Source organism: Chiloscyllium plagiosum, chromosome 15, assembly GCF_004010195.1.
Source record: "Chiloscyllium plagiosum isolate BGI_BamShark_2017 chromosome 15, ASM401019v2, whole genome shotgun sequence".
Taxonomy (NCBI): Eukaryota; Metazoa; Chordata; class Chondrichthyes; order Orectolobiformes; family Hemiscylliidae; genus Chiloscyllium; species Chiloscyllium plagiosum.
This window is the reverse complement of record NC_057724.1, coordinates 19678458-19693361: the sequence shown is the minus strand read 5'-3', so window position 1 is coordinate 19693361 and position 14904 is coordinate 19678458. Positions and strand designations below refer to the sequence as shown.

The 14904-nt window shown below is 41.0% G+C and overlaps 1 protein-coding gene across 4 annotated transcripts in view; it reads left to right on the top strand.

Moving 5' to 3' along the window:
- diaph2 (diaphanous-related formin 2) overlaps positions 1-14904 on the top strand; it is a 734120-nt gene that overhangs the window by 202215 nt on the left and 517001 nt on the right. The gene's annotated exons all lie outside the window — the stretch shown is intronic.

Genomic DNA, 14904 nt, shown 5'->3' with positions numbered 1-14904 from the left:
TTGAAAGTGGAGTCGCAGGTAGGTAGGATAGTGAAGAAGGCGTTTAGTATGCTTTCCTTTCTTGGTCAGAATATTGAGTACAGAAGTTGGGAGGTCATGTTGCGGCTGTACAGGATATTGGTTAGGCCACTGTTGGAATATTGCGTGCAATTCTGTTCTCCTTCCTGTCGGAAAGATGTTGTGAAACTTGAAAGGGTTCAGAAAAGATTTACAAGGATGTTGCCAGGGTTGGAGAATTTGAGCTATAGGGAGAGGCTGAACAGGCTGGGGCTGTTTTCCCTTGAGCATCGAAGGCTGAGGGGTGACCTTACAGAGGTTTACAAAATTATGAGGGGCATGGATAGGATAAATAGGCAAAGTCTTTTCCCTGGGGTTGAGGAGTCCAGAACTAGAGGGCATAGGTTTAGGGTGAGAGGGGAAAGATATAAAAGAAACCTAAGGGGCAACGTTTTCGCGCAGTAGGTGGTACTTGTATGGAATGAGCTGCCAGAGGATGAGGTGGAGGATGGTACAATTGCAACATTTAAGAGGCATTTGGATGGGTATATGAATAGGAAGGGTTTGGAGGGATATGGGCCGGGTGCTGGCAGGTGGAACTGGATTGGGTTGGGATATTTGGTTGGCATGGATGGGTTGGACCAAAGGGTCTGTTTCCATGCTGTACATCTCTATGACTCTATGCTCACTGGTCTTAATATTGACATGCTAACGTCTTGGGAAATATATTCATAAATATAATTGTTGTGTGTGAAATGGGTGTTTGAACTTAAAAAAAGAGAGCAAGGGAGATGTCTTTGAAATAATACTTGGCACCAATGGTGAAATTTGAAAATCTGAGTTCACTAGTTAGCTTCACTTAGGCAGTTTCCTTAGCTTTCAGCTTTAGTGTTTTATGAAATATTTTGAACAAGCTTTAAATTTACTGTCAATATGTTAAATTAGTGGATGTCTCATAATGTAGTCAAACTTAAGTGTTGACAGCTTTAAGTGTAGCACCAACCTTTTGACCATTGCCTTCAGCAACATTTAATTTTCAATCCACCCTATTCTTGTGTTTTTATCGCGGAAAGCATTTTCTCTTAATTTGTGATTTTTTTGATATTATTTAGACTGGTAAATTTCAGTTATTGCTTTACATTTTGAAATAGAGCTTCAGCAACCTAATGTTATTAAACATCATCATACAGCTTTCAAAGACAAACTTGTCAAATTTTGCTGTGGGGAAGTATGAAAATCTTATTTAAGCACTTGTAATTAATATGCTACTTCATGTGTAATTTGCCAATCTTCATCTTTAATATCTGCTGATCCAAAAGTAAATATGTGAAGATATGTTTCCTTTAAGTTGTTAACACCTATTTATTGCCTCACTTTTGGAAACCTCCTCAGCTACTGAAGTAAACAATTGCATCATTTAGTTTTCACTTTATAGTGAAAAGTGATTGTGAAACTTTTACACTGTGATTGACCAACAAATGACTGATTCATTAGGTTACTGAATTTCGATGCAGTGTCTCCTTGCATTAGAGGAACCTCGATTATCCAGAGGACGTGGGCGGGGATTATTTTGTTTGGTTAATCAAAGTCCGGATAATCGAATGCCGGAAAACATTGTTTAACCAAGCATGGGGAGGCCTTGCGTTCTTGCCGAATAATCTGATATTCGGATAATTGAATGTCGGATAATCAAGGTTCCTCTATTTTGTTTTAGCATACAAAAGCTGATAAGTATGTGCAAAAATAGACCAGATTGGTTTTGCCGAGAATGAAATGCCATTGAAACGAAAGTGTAATTGTCTCTTGCAATTATCTGCAAAGTAGAATGGCTATATAAAAAGCAATGATTTAATAAGTGCCCCAGAGTCACTTATTAATGGCTCCTCTGGTAAGCAGCAATGGTACGTTATAGTGTTAGCATATTGTTCTTTAATCATACTAACACTTGGCAAGAAATGTTTGTTAAGTGGGAGGAAATTGGAGAGTGCCACACTCTCCACTGTAGTCATTAGTCAGAGAATAAGTCATAAAGTGCTTGTAATCTGGGATTTACACTGTAAAAGAGCTGTGCCTAATATAGACTAGAACTTGTTCACATTAGGCAGGGTAAAGCTCCAGACAACTGGAGAAAATCAAAATTACTTGGTCTCCAGAGTTTGAGAAGTATAACACACAGCCAAATTGAGTCTGCATAAATCCCTGTTACAATTAATCATTTGTGTTACCATTAACAGGAGACAAAGGCCATTAAATACAGCGTAATATGCTTCTAATAGAGTTACCATCACATTTGACTGATAAGCTTTTATTATTGAATACCTGCTGGCAAAGTTAAGGAACTGTTCATGATTTCTGATGATGGCAAGAGAAATAACACAGCATACTGAATTTTAAGTTTTACCATGTTAAATTTGAAAATATGCAGGGGTGGGTGGGCTATGTGAGGAAAGTTTGAACAGGCTGGTCTGTAACCATTAAAGTTGAGAAAAATGAGAAGTGATCTTTTTGAATCATCAGTATCCTCAAGGGAATTCACAGGGTTGATGCTAATGAGATGTGTCCCCTTTGTGAGGAGTGTAGAACTAGGGCAGGTAGTTTAAAAATAAAGAAACTTCATTTTAAGTTGGAGATGATTTTTTTTTCCTCAATGTTAAGAATTTTTGGAACTCTCTTCATCAGAGAGCTGGTTATTGATTTCTTTTAAGGCAGCGGGTACAGTGACTCCATAGTTTGTGAATTTAGGTAGGTGGGAATGCAGAAGCAGGACCACAACAAGATCAGTTGAGATCTTTTTAATGATGGAATAGGCTCGAGGGACCAGATGTCTTCTCCTGCGCTTGACTCTCTCAGTTGTACGCAGAGGACCTGGAAAGTAGGCCTCAACAGATCATCAACTTGGTGCTTTTGCCTGAATATAGTGGCAAATATTTCAGACTTGCTTTTTGCACTGAGATGCTGGAGTCACAGCTCAGTGGTGCAGGACTATAGAACTTAGATTTGGTTTAATGTTTGTGGAATGACTGAGCTTTGCCTCATGCAGGTTGTGTTGAGATAATATGCCTCAAATAGACATTTTTTCAGCTCTGTTTCCTTTTGTGCAACAACTAGATGCCACAGAGGTGCATTTTGCTTTAACTGGTAGTGTTAATTAACCAAAAGAAATGCCTTATTTGACCATCAGCCTATAACACTGTTTCTACCCTTAACCCTAGCAGTGATTTTAGTTATCCGAGTTCCTTCTCATACAACAATAGTGAATCATCACGTATATTCCATTCCTAGCGATTGTCAAGAAATCACGCTGCTCTGACATCCCAATTGACGCTGCCTCCTCTATTTGTGTGTAGCAGCTGTCATTCGTGAACAACCCACATGCCCTCATGTCCTTTCAAAACCTCAGTATGTTAGTTGAGGCACCCTTCCATTTGGGCAACAATGGGCTATTTTCTTTTGGTCTCTCTTTCAGTTTCCTTTTGCAAAATAATTCCATTTAGTACAATTTGTGTTGTGGAAGGTGACTGATAACCCTGAGGAAGGTGACTGATAACCCTGAGGAAGGGGATGATGATGATAGATATACAGGAAGGAAAGGGACAGGATTTAAACCAAATACTTTTGTACAAAAAGTGCAGTCCACCAATCTGAAGTGTTGTGGATGTCCAAACACCATACTGAGTATAGATTAGTGTAGTACTGGAAAAGCACAGCAGGTCAGGCAGCATCCGAGGAGCAGGAAGATCGATGTTTCGGGCAGAAGCCCTCCATTTCTGATGAAGGGCTTTTGCCTGAAACGTCGATTTTCCTGCTCCTCGGATGCTGCCTGACCTGGTGTGCTTTTCCAGCACCACACTAATCTATACTTTGCACCCAGCATCTGCAGTCCTCACTTTTGCCGACCATACAGAGTATGATGAGGCAAAAGAGGGTAGCTAATATCAATACAGCGTTCAAATATAAATGATCAGGGATGAAATTTAAACTTGAAATTTGGAAAACAAAGCCAGAACATGAAAAGTATTGGCACATGAAATTAAGTAAAAATATATAGAGGAATACTACAACAAACGCTGTGGAGACTGAAAAACTGATGTGTGTCCAAAGATGAAAACTGTGATATGATTCATAGTGTATACTGTGGATTTATTTCCATTTAAAAGAATGATGACCGAGAATATGTAGTGGAGGACTATGAAGTGCTGGATGGGATAAAGTTAGTGACAGATGTGTGAACATCTTTGAAAGGTAAATGACCAGACTTGGATGAAATGAAACTTATTGAAAAAATTGAGAAGCTCTGTCTGTAGGTTTTCAGTAGTCTCTGGCTAGAGATATGATACTGGTGGGCTTCTATTGTTGTGCCATTGCTTTGAAAGGGACAAAGGGATAGAACTGAATAAGAGCAGGGCCAAGCTCTGAGATAGGCAGGCATTTAGGCAACATTTTGAAGGGCAGTATGAAAAGGAATTTCAAAACACACAGATTAACCATGCACTGTCAGCAAGCATTTACGAACAAAAGAATGTGTCTTGTGAATTTGATGGAATTTTTTTAAGATTGTTGATCAAGGCCCCAAGCTTGATGTAGTCTTGATTTAGCAAGGCTTTTGCAGACTCCAACATGGTAGTCTAGTCAGAGCCCGTGGAATCCAGGAGCATGTGTTGATTTGAATCCAAATTTGTTACTTGGCTGAAAGCAATGGGATAACATTGTTCCGTGATTTTGTGATTGGAAGGTTGTTTCCCATAGTGTTATGCAGGGATCAGTGCTGGGTGAGCACTGTTAATGTTTGTAGTTGTTGAAGACTTTAATGTGGTGGGAGCATGACAATGGCATTGTGCAAATTATTAAAAACTTGACCATATGATTGATAATTTAAAAAAAACTGTCTCCTGCAGGCAGATTGCAGTGAACATATTGCAAGAGATTTGGGTGTTGTTCATGAGTTCAGTATTTGTTTTCCACATCTAATTTGTTTTGCGAAAATGTACTTTATCCATAAAGTATGCATAAACATTACAAAACAATTCAAATCAGACTTTGAAGAAAATACAGTAACAATAGAATCATAGAATCCCGATGGAATGGAAACAGGCCCTTCGGCCCAACAGGTCCACACTGACCCTCGGAAGAGTAACCTTCCCAACCTGTTTCCCTACCCTATTGCTCTACATTTTCCCTTGACCACTGCACCTAACCTACACATCCCTGACCGCTGTGGGCAATTTAGCATGGCCAATTCACCCTAACCCGCACATTTCTCGTAGGGAACAGCTCGGAGAGTTCCCAGTCCTGTGTCAAGGAGTTGCTTAGTCAGAATTTTGACAAAAGCTCCTACGTATTTCTCTATACCTTCTTTGCAAAGAACACTGAGTGGCTTACCAAGAAATTTAAGGGGCCAGTGAAGAGTCATCTGCAATACTGTGGAGTCCCGGTGGACTGGATAAAAACAGCAGATTTCACTTCCAGAAGGATGTTGTGAAACTTGAAAGGGTTCAGAAAAAGAATTACAAGGATGTTGTTAGGTTGGAGCATTTGAGCGAAAGGGAGAAGCTGAATAGACTGGGGCTGTTTTCCCTGGAGCGTCGGAGGCTAAGGGGTGACCTTATAGAGGTTTATAAAATCATGAGGGGCATGGATAGGATAAATAGACAAAGTCTTTTCACTGGGGTAGGGGGGGTGGAGGGCAGGGATTGGGGTTCAGAACTAAAGGACCAAGGTTTAGGGTGATAGGGCAAAGATATATATGAAAGGGGCAACCTTTTCACACAGAGGGTGGTGCATGTATGGAATGAGCTGCCAGAGGAAGTGGTGGAGTCTGGTACAAATACAGCATTTAAAAGGCATCTGGATAGGTACATGAAGAGGACGGGTTTCGGGGTATATGGGTCAAGTGCTGGCAAATGGGATTAGATTAAGTTAGGATATCTGGTCAGCATGGACAAGTTTCCGAACTGTATCTCCCTCCCGCGCCCCCACCCCCCTCCTCTAACCGGAAGAAAAAGACTCTGTAAGGTAAGACTTTTATTTCTTTCTTATCTTTCTTTTTCATATATTTAAGTGCATTGTTTGGTTTTAGTTAGTTCATCTAAAGCTAAGCTTACAATGATAGGAGACCTCAGATCCATGGCATGTGCCTCTTGTTTGATGTGGGAGCTTAGGAATGTGTCTGGCGTTCCTGACTCTTACACTTGCAAGAAGTGTGTCCAGCCGCAGCTCTTGTTTGACCGCATGACTGCTCTGGAGCTGCGGGTGGGCTCACTGTGGAGCATCCGCGATGCTGAGGAGGTATTGGATAGCATGTTTAGTGAACTGGTCACACCGCAGGTTAGAATTGCTGAGGGAGACAGTGAGTGGGTGACCAAAATACAGAAAAAGAGTGGGAAGGCAGTGCAGGTGTCCCCTGCCGTCATCTCCCTCCAAAACAGGGATACTGTTGGGGGAGATGGCTCACAAGGGGAGAGCAGCAGTTATCAAGATCATGGGACTGTGGCAGGCACTGCTGTTCAGGAGGACAGGAAAAAGACTTGTAGGGCCATAGTCATAGGGGATTCTATTGTGAGGGGAGTAGATAGGCAGTTCTGTAGCTGAAAACCGGACTCCCGGATGGTATGTTTCCTCCCAGGTGCTCGGGTCAGGGATGTCACCGATCGGCTGCAGAACATTCTAAAAGAGGAGGGTGAACAGCCAGTTGTCTTGGTGCATATAGGCACCAACGATATAAATAGAAAACAAGATGAGGTTCTGAAAGAAGAATTCAGGGAGCTAGGAGAGAAGTTAAAGAGAAGGACCTCAAAGGTAGTGATCTCAGGATTATTACCAGTGCTACATGCTAGCCAGCGTAGAAATGAAAAAATAGGCAGGATGTACACATAGCTTGAGAGATGGTGTAGGAGAGAGGGGTTCAGATTTGTTGAACATCGGGACCGGTTCTGGGGAAGGTGGGACTATTACAAAATGGGCGGTCTACATCTGAACCAGACCGGAACCAATGTCCTTGGGGGAGTTTTTGCAATTGTTGTTGGGGAGGTTTTAAACTAATGTGGCAGAGGACTGGGAACCAGAAGTGAAAACAAGTAGGCAGTGAGGTGGAGACTGTAAGAATTATGAAGATAGCATTAATAAAGGGAAGAGTAGGCAGATGAGCACGAAAAAACTGGTGGCCTGAAATGCATCTACTTTAATGCAAGGAGTATGGTGTGTAAGGCAGATGAGCTTAGGGCTTGGATTGGTGCCTGGGAGTATGACGTTATTGCAATCGCAGAGATTTGGTTGAAGGAAAGGCATGATGATTGGCAACTAAATGTTCCAGAATATAGATGCTTCAGACCAAGGCAGGAAGGGAAGTAAAAGGGGGAAGGGGGGTGGAGTTGCATTGCCGGTCAGGGACGATATCACAGCTGTGCTAAAGGAGGATACTATGGAGGTCTTGGGTAGCGAGGCATTATGGGTGGAGCTGAGAAAGAAGGGTGCAGTTACATTGTTGGGGCTGTATTACAGGCCTCCCAACAGTGAGCATGTGGTAGAAAGACAAATAGGTAAACCGATTATGGAAAGATGTAGAGGCAATAGGGTATTGGTGATGGGAGATTTTAATTTTCCCAACATTGACTGGGATGCACTTAGTGTCAGAGGTCTGGATGGGGTAGAATTTGTAAGAAGTGTCCAGGAGAGTTTTCTCGAGCAGTATGTCAATAGTCTGACGAGGGAAGGTACCATATTGGACCTGGTACTGGGGAACGAGCCAGGAAAGGTGGTAAAAGTTGTGGTGGGGGGTTTCTTTGGGAACAGTGACCACAATTCTGTAAGTTTTAGAATGCTCATAGATAAAAAAGAGAGTGGTCCTAAGGGAAGAGAACGAAACTGGGCCAGGGCCAATTATATCAAAATTAGGCAGGAACTCGGAAATGTGGATTGGACACAGCTATTTGAAGGGAAGTCCAAATTTGAGATGTGGAATGCTTTCAAAGATAATGTAGCTTAGGCATGTCCCATTGAAGGCAAAGGATAGGAAGGGCAAGATTTGTGAACCGTGGCTGACAGGAGAAACTGTACAACTCGCCAACAGGAAAAGGGAAGCGTACATAAGGTTGAGGCAGCTAAGAATAGAAGAGTCCCTGGAGGAATATCGGAAGAGTAGGAGAAGTCTTAAATGAGGAATCAAGCAGGCTAAAAGGAGTCATGAAATAGCTTTAGCAAGAAGAATTAAGGAGAATCCCAAAGCATTTAATTCTTATATAAGAAACAATTGGGTAACGAGAGAAAGATTGGTCCACTAAAGGATAATGAAGGAAGGCTGTGTGTCGAACCTGAGAGAATGGATGAGATTCTGAATGATTACTTTGCATCAGTGTTCATTAAGGAGAGGAACATGTTGAATCTTGAGATTAGAGGTAGAAGTTTGATTAGTTTGAATCATGTTGGCATAAGTAGGAAAGATGTGTTGGGTAGGCTAGAGGTTAATAAGGTGGACAAATCCCCAGGACCAGATGGAATCTATCCCAGGTTGCTGAGGGAGGCGAGAGAGGAAATAGCTGGGGCCCTGACAAAGATACCTTTGTGGCATCCTTAAATGCAGGTGAGATGCTGGAGGACTGGAAGGTTGCTCATATTGTCCCCCTGTACAAAAAGGGCAGTTGGGTTATTCCGGGTTACTACTGACCAGTGAGCCTCACGTTGGTGGTGGGGAAGTTGCTGGAGAGGGTGCTGAGGGGGATCTATTTATATTTAGAAAGGAATGGGCTTATTAGTGATAGGCAACATGGCTTTGTGCAGGGGAGATCGTGCCTGACCAACTTAGAGTTCTTGGAGGAAGTGACCAAGTTGATCGATGAAGGAAGGGCTGTTGATATCATAGACATGGACTTTAGTAAGGCATTTGATAAGGTTCCCCATGGTAGACTAATGGAGAAAATGAAGTCACATGGTGTGCAGTGTGTTCTAGCTTGGTGGATAAAGAACTGGTTGAGCAACAGGTTGAGGAGTAGTTGAAGGGAGTTTCTGGAAATGGAGAAAGGTGACCAGTGGTGTTCCACAGGGATCAGTGTTGGGGACACTCGTTTGTAATATACATAAATGATCTGGAAGAGGGCACTGTTGGTATGATCAGCAAGTTTGCAGATGACACGAGGATTGGTGAAGTAGCAGAAAGCATAAAGGACTGTCAGAGAATACAGGAGGTTACAGACAGAGTGGAGAGTTTGGCGGAAAATTGGCAGATGGTTTTCGATCCAGACAAATGTGAGGTGATGCATTTAGGCAAGTCTAATTCTAGAGCGAATTATGCAATAAATAGAAGAGCCTTGGGAAAAGTTGATGGGCAGAGAGATCTGGGAGTGCAGGTCCATTGTACCCTGAAGGTTGCTGCACAGGTGAATAGAGTGGTCAAGCAGGCATATAGTATGCTTGCCTTCATTGGACGGGGTATTGAGTATAAGAGCTGACAAGTCATGTTAAAATTGTACAAGACATTGGTTCGGCCGCATTTAGAATACAGTGTACAGTTCTGGTTGCCACATTACCAAAAGGATGTGGATGCTTTAGAGAGGGTGCAGAAAAGGTTTGCGAGGATGTTGCCTGGTATGGAAGGTGCTAGCTATGAAGAGAGGTTGAGGTAGGCTAGGTTTATTTTCATTAGAAAAAAGGAGCTTGAGGGTGGACCTAATCATGAAAGGTATAAACAGGGTCAATAGCAACAAGCTTTTCCCAGGGTGAAGAATTCAATAATGAGAGGTCACACGTTCAAGGTGAGAGGTGGAAAGTTTAAGGGGGATACATGCGGCAAGTACTTCACAGAGAGTGGTGGGTGTTTGGAACGCGTTGCCAGTAGAGGCAGGCATGGTAGATTTATTTAACATGTCTGGACAGATGCATGAGTAGGTGGGGAGCAGAGGGATAGAGATACTTGGGAATTGACCGACAGGTTTAGATAGTACATTTGGATCGGCTCAGGCTTGGAGGGCTGGAGGGCTGAAGGGCCTGTTCCTGGGCTTGTAAATTTTCTTTGTTCTTTGTTCTTGTGTCAGGTGGCTTGCATTTAGTGGTGGTGAAGGCCCAGGACTTGCATGTCCTTTGCAGAGTGGGAGGGGGGGATGGAAAGGTCAGCCACAGAGCAGTGTGGTTGTTTGGTGCGCATCTCCCAGAGAAGTTCACTGAAACCTTCCGCAAGTTGGTGTCCTACCTACCCAATGTAGAGAAGACCACATCGAGAACAACGCACACTGTAGATGAGGTGTTTCAATGTGCAGGAAAATTTCTGCTGGATGTGGAAGGATCCTTTCGGGTCTTGAACAGAGGTGAGGGGGGGAGGTGTGGGCACAGGTTTTACAAGGAAAAGTGCTGGAAGTTAAGGGTGGGTTGGTAGGCAGCCTAATGAGGGAGTTGCAGAATGAATGGTCTCTGCGGAATGCAGATAGTGGTGGGGAGGGAAATATATCTCTGGTGGTGGGTTTTGAATGTCGGTGGCGGAAATGGTGGAGGATAATGTAGTGTATCCAGAGATAGTTTTTACTGATAATGCTCATCCTGTCATGGGATGGTGTGTTTCATGCATGTGAGCTGTTTGAATTGAAGAATGTGTTGAGCTTTAATTGGGTTCGGACACCAAAGCAAAGTTTTGACTTTGAACTATGATAATATTCCAGTACATAAATTAGAGTTCTCAGTGCATTAAGGAATTCAACAAATCACTGGTAAATGTTTCCAAGAAATGTACAGCTTCATGACTAAACAGCAAATGTCCTTTCTGCTTCTAAACTGCAGTTGAGCAGACAAATTCTCCCCCAAGCTAAATTACTTTTCTTTCAAGCTTTTCTTGCTTGTGACAGAGAGAATGTTTTTTTGGAGAATGGAGTGAGCACTTTTACGGCTTTTGTTTTCAAGGAGTAATATGTGATTCCATTGCTTCCAGGCAGACGTCAATGTTAATAAAGTCATAGATGTTTTCATGCAGTCTTTCTTTTATTTCCTAAGCATTAACTTTAAATGTCAATCACTATTTCATGGTATATTCTTCCAGTTATTGAATGTTACAGTAATGAGAAGCTGATGTTTTCAAATCTAGATTGAGAAACTGGAAAATTGAGTGACCAACTCTGTTATGTGCCACAGAATGTATATGCTTACTGTATATCAGTTAGTCAATTTTGCTGCTTGTCCATCTTCAATAGAATTTGAGTCTTTAGCATCACCTACTGCAATTGTCTTTGTTAACTGCGAAAAGGGGTAGTAGACAGTGTAATGAAGCAGCACCAGCAAATGAATAAGCTGCTTATTGACATGCGGTTTGGATTCCACTTCGGGTCATTTCATGGTTGTCAGAGTAATGGTCTAAACTTAGACAAAATGACTGAACGACAGGGGTGAGCTAAGAGTGACTGTCCTCAGTGTCAGGGTAGCATTTTGACTCAGTATCAAAGAGACTGAGCAAAATTAGAGCCAGTGAGAATTTAGTGGGTGGGGAGGAGAGAGGTTAGTGGTTGTGGTGTTTCTTCTGGAGTTCAATGATCGCAGCACAAGGAAATCACTGTCAGAGTTCCTTAGTTTGTCGCCGAGGCCGAAATGTCACCTGCTTTACTAATGATGTTGTCATCTTCTTGGATGGTAATTAGTTCATATCAATGAGAAGCATTGTGTTGCTGAATGAAAGTGACTAATGATGACATTTGAGGACAATCACAGCTATTGTTCCCAAAATAAGAATACTTAAGCCTCTTGGAGTCCACAAAAATGTTTAAAGAATCGTGCTAATACCTTTCCCTGTTGAAGTCTAAGATAGCTAGTTAGTATTTCTATTGGCAGCAAGTTAAAATGTCCCGAGGGCCAGTGCAGAGACAGTGGGCTGAATGGCCTCCTTCCGCACCTTACCAATTCTGTAATCCCTGTGAATTTGACTCAGGGCTCTGGTGTTTCATGTGAAATGGAGAAGATGATAGGGAAACCAGTGTTTAGAATCGAGCTGCAGACTCTTCTTTCAACCCATAATATAACAGACATATAGTTACTACTTTGGTCTTCGGTCATTTGTTGTTCACTGTGAGTTGAAGGAGCAAAGATGATCAATGTTAGCTAGGTTTACATATTAAATGGAGAATAAACTGACTTCACTCTTCACCACACAAAATACAAATAGGAGTTTCCACTGAGTTTGGGACAAAATTTGAGAGGGGAAAAGAAGCTGGGTGATTTGTCTGTCTTTGAACTACAGGAAGAAATCTATTGTTGGCCCTTATTGAAAACGCTTTGGAACAGTCTGGGAAAAATTAATCTTTGACCTAGCTTTGGACAGACACAAACACTTATCCAATTAGAACAGGAATGTTACTAATTTTTAAGTCTTTGACCATAAGTGCAGTGAGAGATTAAGAATGAGAGGTCTGCACTTGAGATTTTGAAGGGCCACTTGGCCAAATAATGGATGGATCCCCACAAATTGGAACACTGATGAGAAATCAAAGTGAATTCCAGAGTTATGTGGCACACTTTGACTTCTCCTTCCAGGTTTAAAAGAATGGACCTTCAAAACCTCTGAGTCGTAGAGATGTACAACATGGAAACAGATCCTTCAGTCCATCTCGTCCATGATGACCAGATATCCTAAATTAATCTAGTCCTATTTGCCAGCATTTGACCCATATCCATCTAAACCCTTCCTATTCATATACCCATCTGGATGCCTTTTAAATGTTGTAATTGTACCAGCCTCCTCCACTTCCTCTGGCAGCTCATTCTGTACATGCACCACCCTCTGCATGATAAAATTGTCCCTTTGGTCCCTTTTAAATCTTTCCTCTCTCACCCGAAACCCGTGCCCTCTAGTTCTGGAGTCCAGGGAAATTATCTTGTCTTTTGTCCCTATCCATGTCCTTCATGATTTCATAAGCCTCTCTTAGTTTACCCCTCATTCTTTGATGCTCCTTAGAAAACAGCCCCAGGCTATTCAGCCTCTTCCTGCAACTCAAACCCTCCAACCCTGGCAACATCCTTGTAAATGTTTTCTGAACCCTTTCAAGTTTCACAACATCCATCCTATGGAAGGGAGACCAAAATTGCACACAGTATTCCAATAAGAGAATTCCTAATGGGAATTGGGAAGAGAAATGCGACTTGATTTCTGCTCATTGAGTCTTGCCAAACTTAGTCAACTGTGTATTCCATTTTTACAAGAAAAGTTTGAATTTGCTTAACATAAAATCTTGTGTCATAGTAGCATAGTCCTTCAAGTTAATTACTGGGTGGTCAGTTTTCTCTTGGCAAGTTACTGGTCCTCATGAAGATTGTAGCAATGTATATAGATAGATGTCATGATCTTGGCTCAGCCAGTAACATTCTCTTGGAAATCAGAAAACTGTTATTGAAGATATTAGAAGTAATTTATAAGCTGAACGTTTGTGTGAGATTTCCTTCTGTACCAATTTGTCTTAAATCTCCAAAATAAAAATTCATATGAGAGAGTTGTCAGAAATTGGAAGATTAACCACTTGTTCTGAGTACTGTTTCACTGATCTAGATAAGGTTTGAGATACGTAGGGCCTTCCATTAATTCTAGTAAGGTTGCTCCTTCAAATCTGCTCCAAATATACCACATTTATGGATTAGTTCAATACAATTCTCCCTCTTCTGCTCACTTTTCCCTAAACTTGGTTATCCCAGAAGTGCATTTCATTGAGTGAAGTCTTTAGTTATCAACAGTTATAGAGCTTTTAGTCGGAACTGAAAATTTCAGCTGAATTTGGCATGTGCAGCTTGTGTTTTCTGAAACAGAGTCAAACAAGCAAGCTCCTCCTCCACTCCCACTCCCATTGTTAAATTCTACTTTATGCATTATTTACTGTTGTTTATCAGTCAGGTAGCTTGACCATATGGGAATTTACAAGACACAAGCTGCCTTTCATTTGCTGTCATATTCCAGAGAAATCTGTTCCATAAAGGGGCATTATCACAGTGTGAAATTTAGGTTTTCCTGTAAAAGCACAAGTGTATGTATATTGATAAAAGTAGCTGGTATAGATCTATTTGAAGATTGTTAAAAAATTGTTAAAGTTCACTTGAGAATGTAACTTTAAAAAAAGTTCTGCGATTTACAAATCAAAGAACTGAAACCAATATGTACATTCTAAAAGATAAGAGACTTAACAAACAATCCAGGTACTTTTCAATATATAATTTCAGTTACATCACACTGTAAACTTTTGTTATAAATTCTGTGTCTTATGATCTTATACTCCATAACCCCTTGATGAAGGAGCAGCACTCCGAAAGCTAGTGCTTCCAAATAAACCTGTTGAACTATAACTTGGGGTTCTGTGATTTTTAACTTTGTATATCCCAGTCGAACACTGGCATATCCAAATCTATTTGAAGAGATTGTTTAAAATTGCCTGGATTTACATCAAAATTAAACTGCAGTTACATAAATAATGATGAAATGGGGCAGCTTTTCTCAACAACAGCATTGGGTTCTTATTAGACCATTGAATTTGTGCCCTTTTTCAGTGTTCAGTAACTTTCTAATGTAAGATTACATTTTCAATTTGTATTTGAATAAAAACTTAATTTGCCAAAATGTTAATTAGTTTTATTACATTAAAATTATAGCTAATCCTCTATTTTCCAAATAGAAATATGTTAGAAAATTACTATAATTACCTGCTTAAGTTCATGTGCTTGAATTGTTCACTGAAATTCAAGTTCTGTATTGGCACAACTTGAAAAGCTTTGCATAGCACATTTTTTGATTGTAGTTAAAATAACTAATCTTTTATATGTGGGATACGGTGATTCAGTGGTTATATTCTTTCTTGATTAGAAAATATCAAAAGTGGACAGAAGTTGTTTACTAATACTTTCACTGAATTTATCCTGTTGTTTTGAACTTTAAATGAAATAATTCATTTGCCGGTGCTATTATAT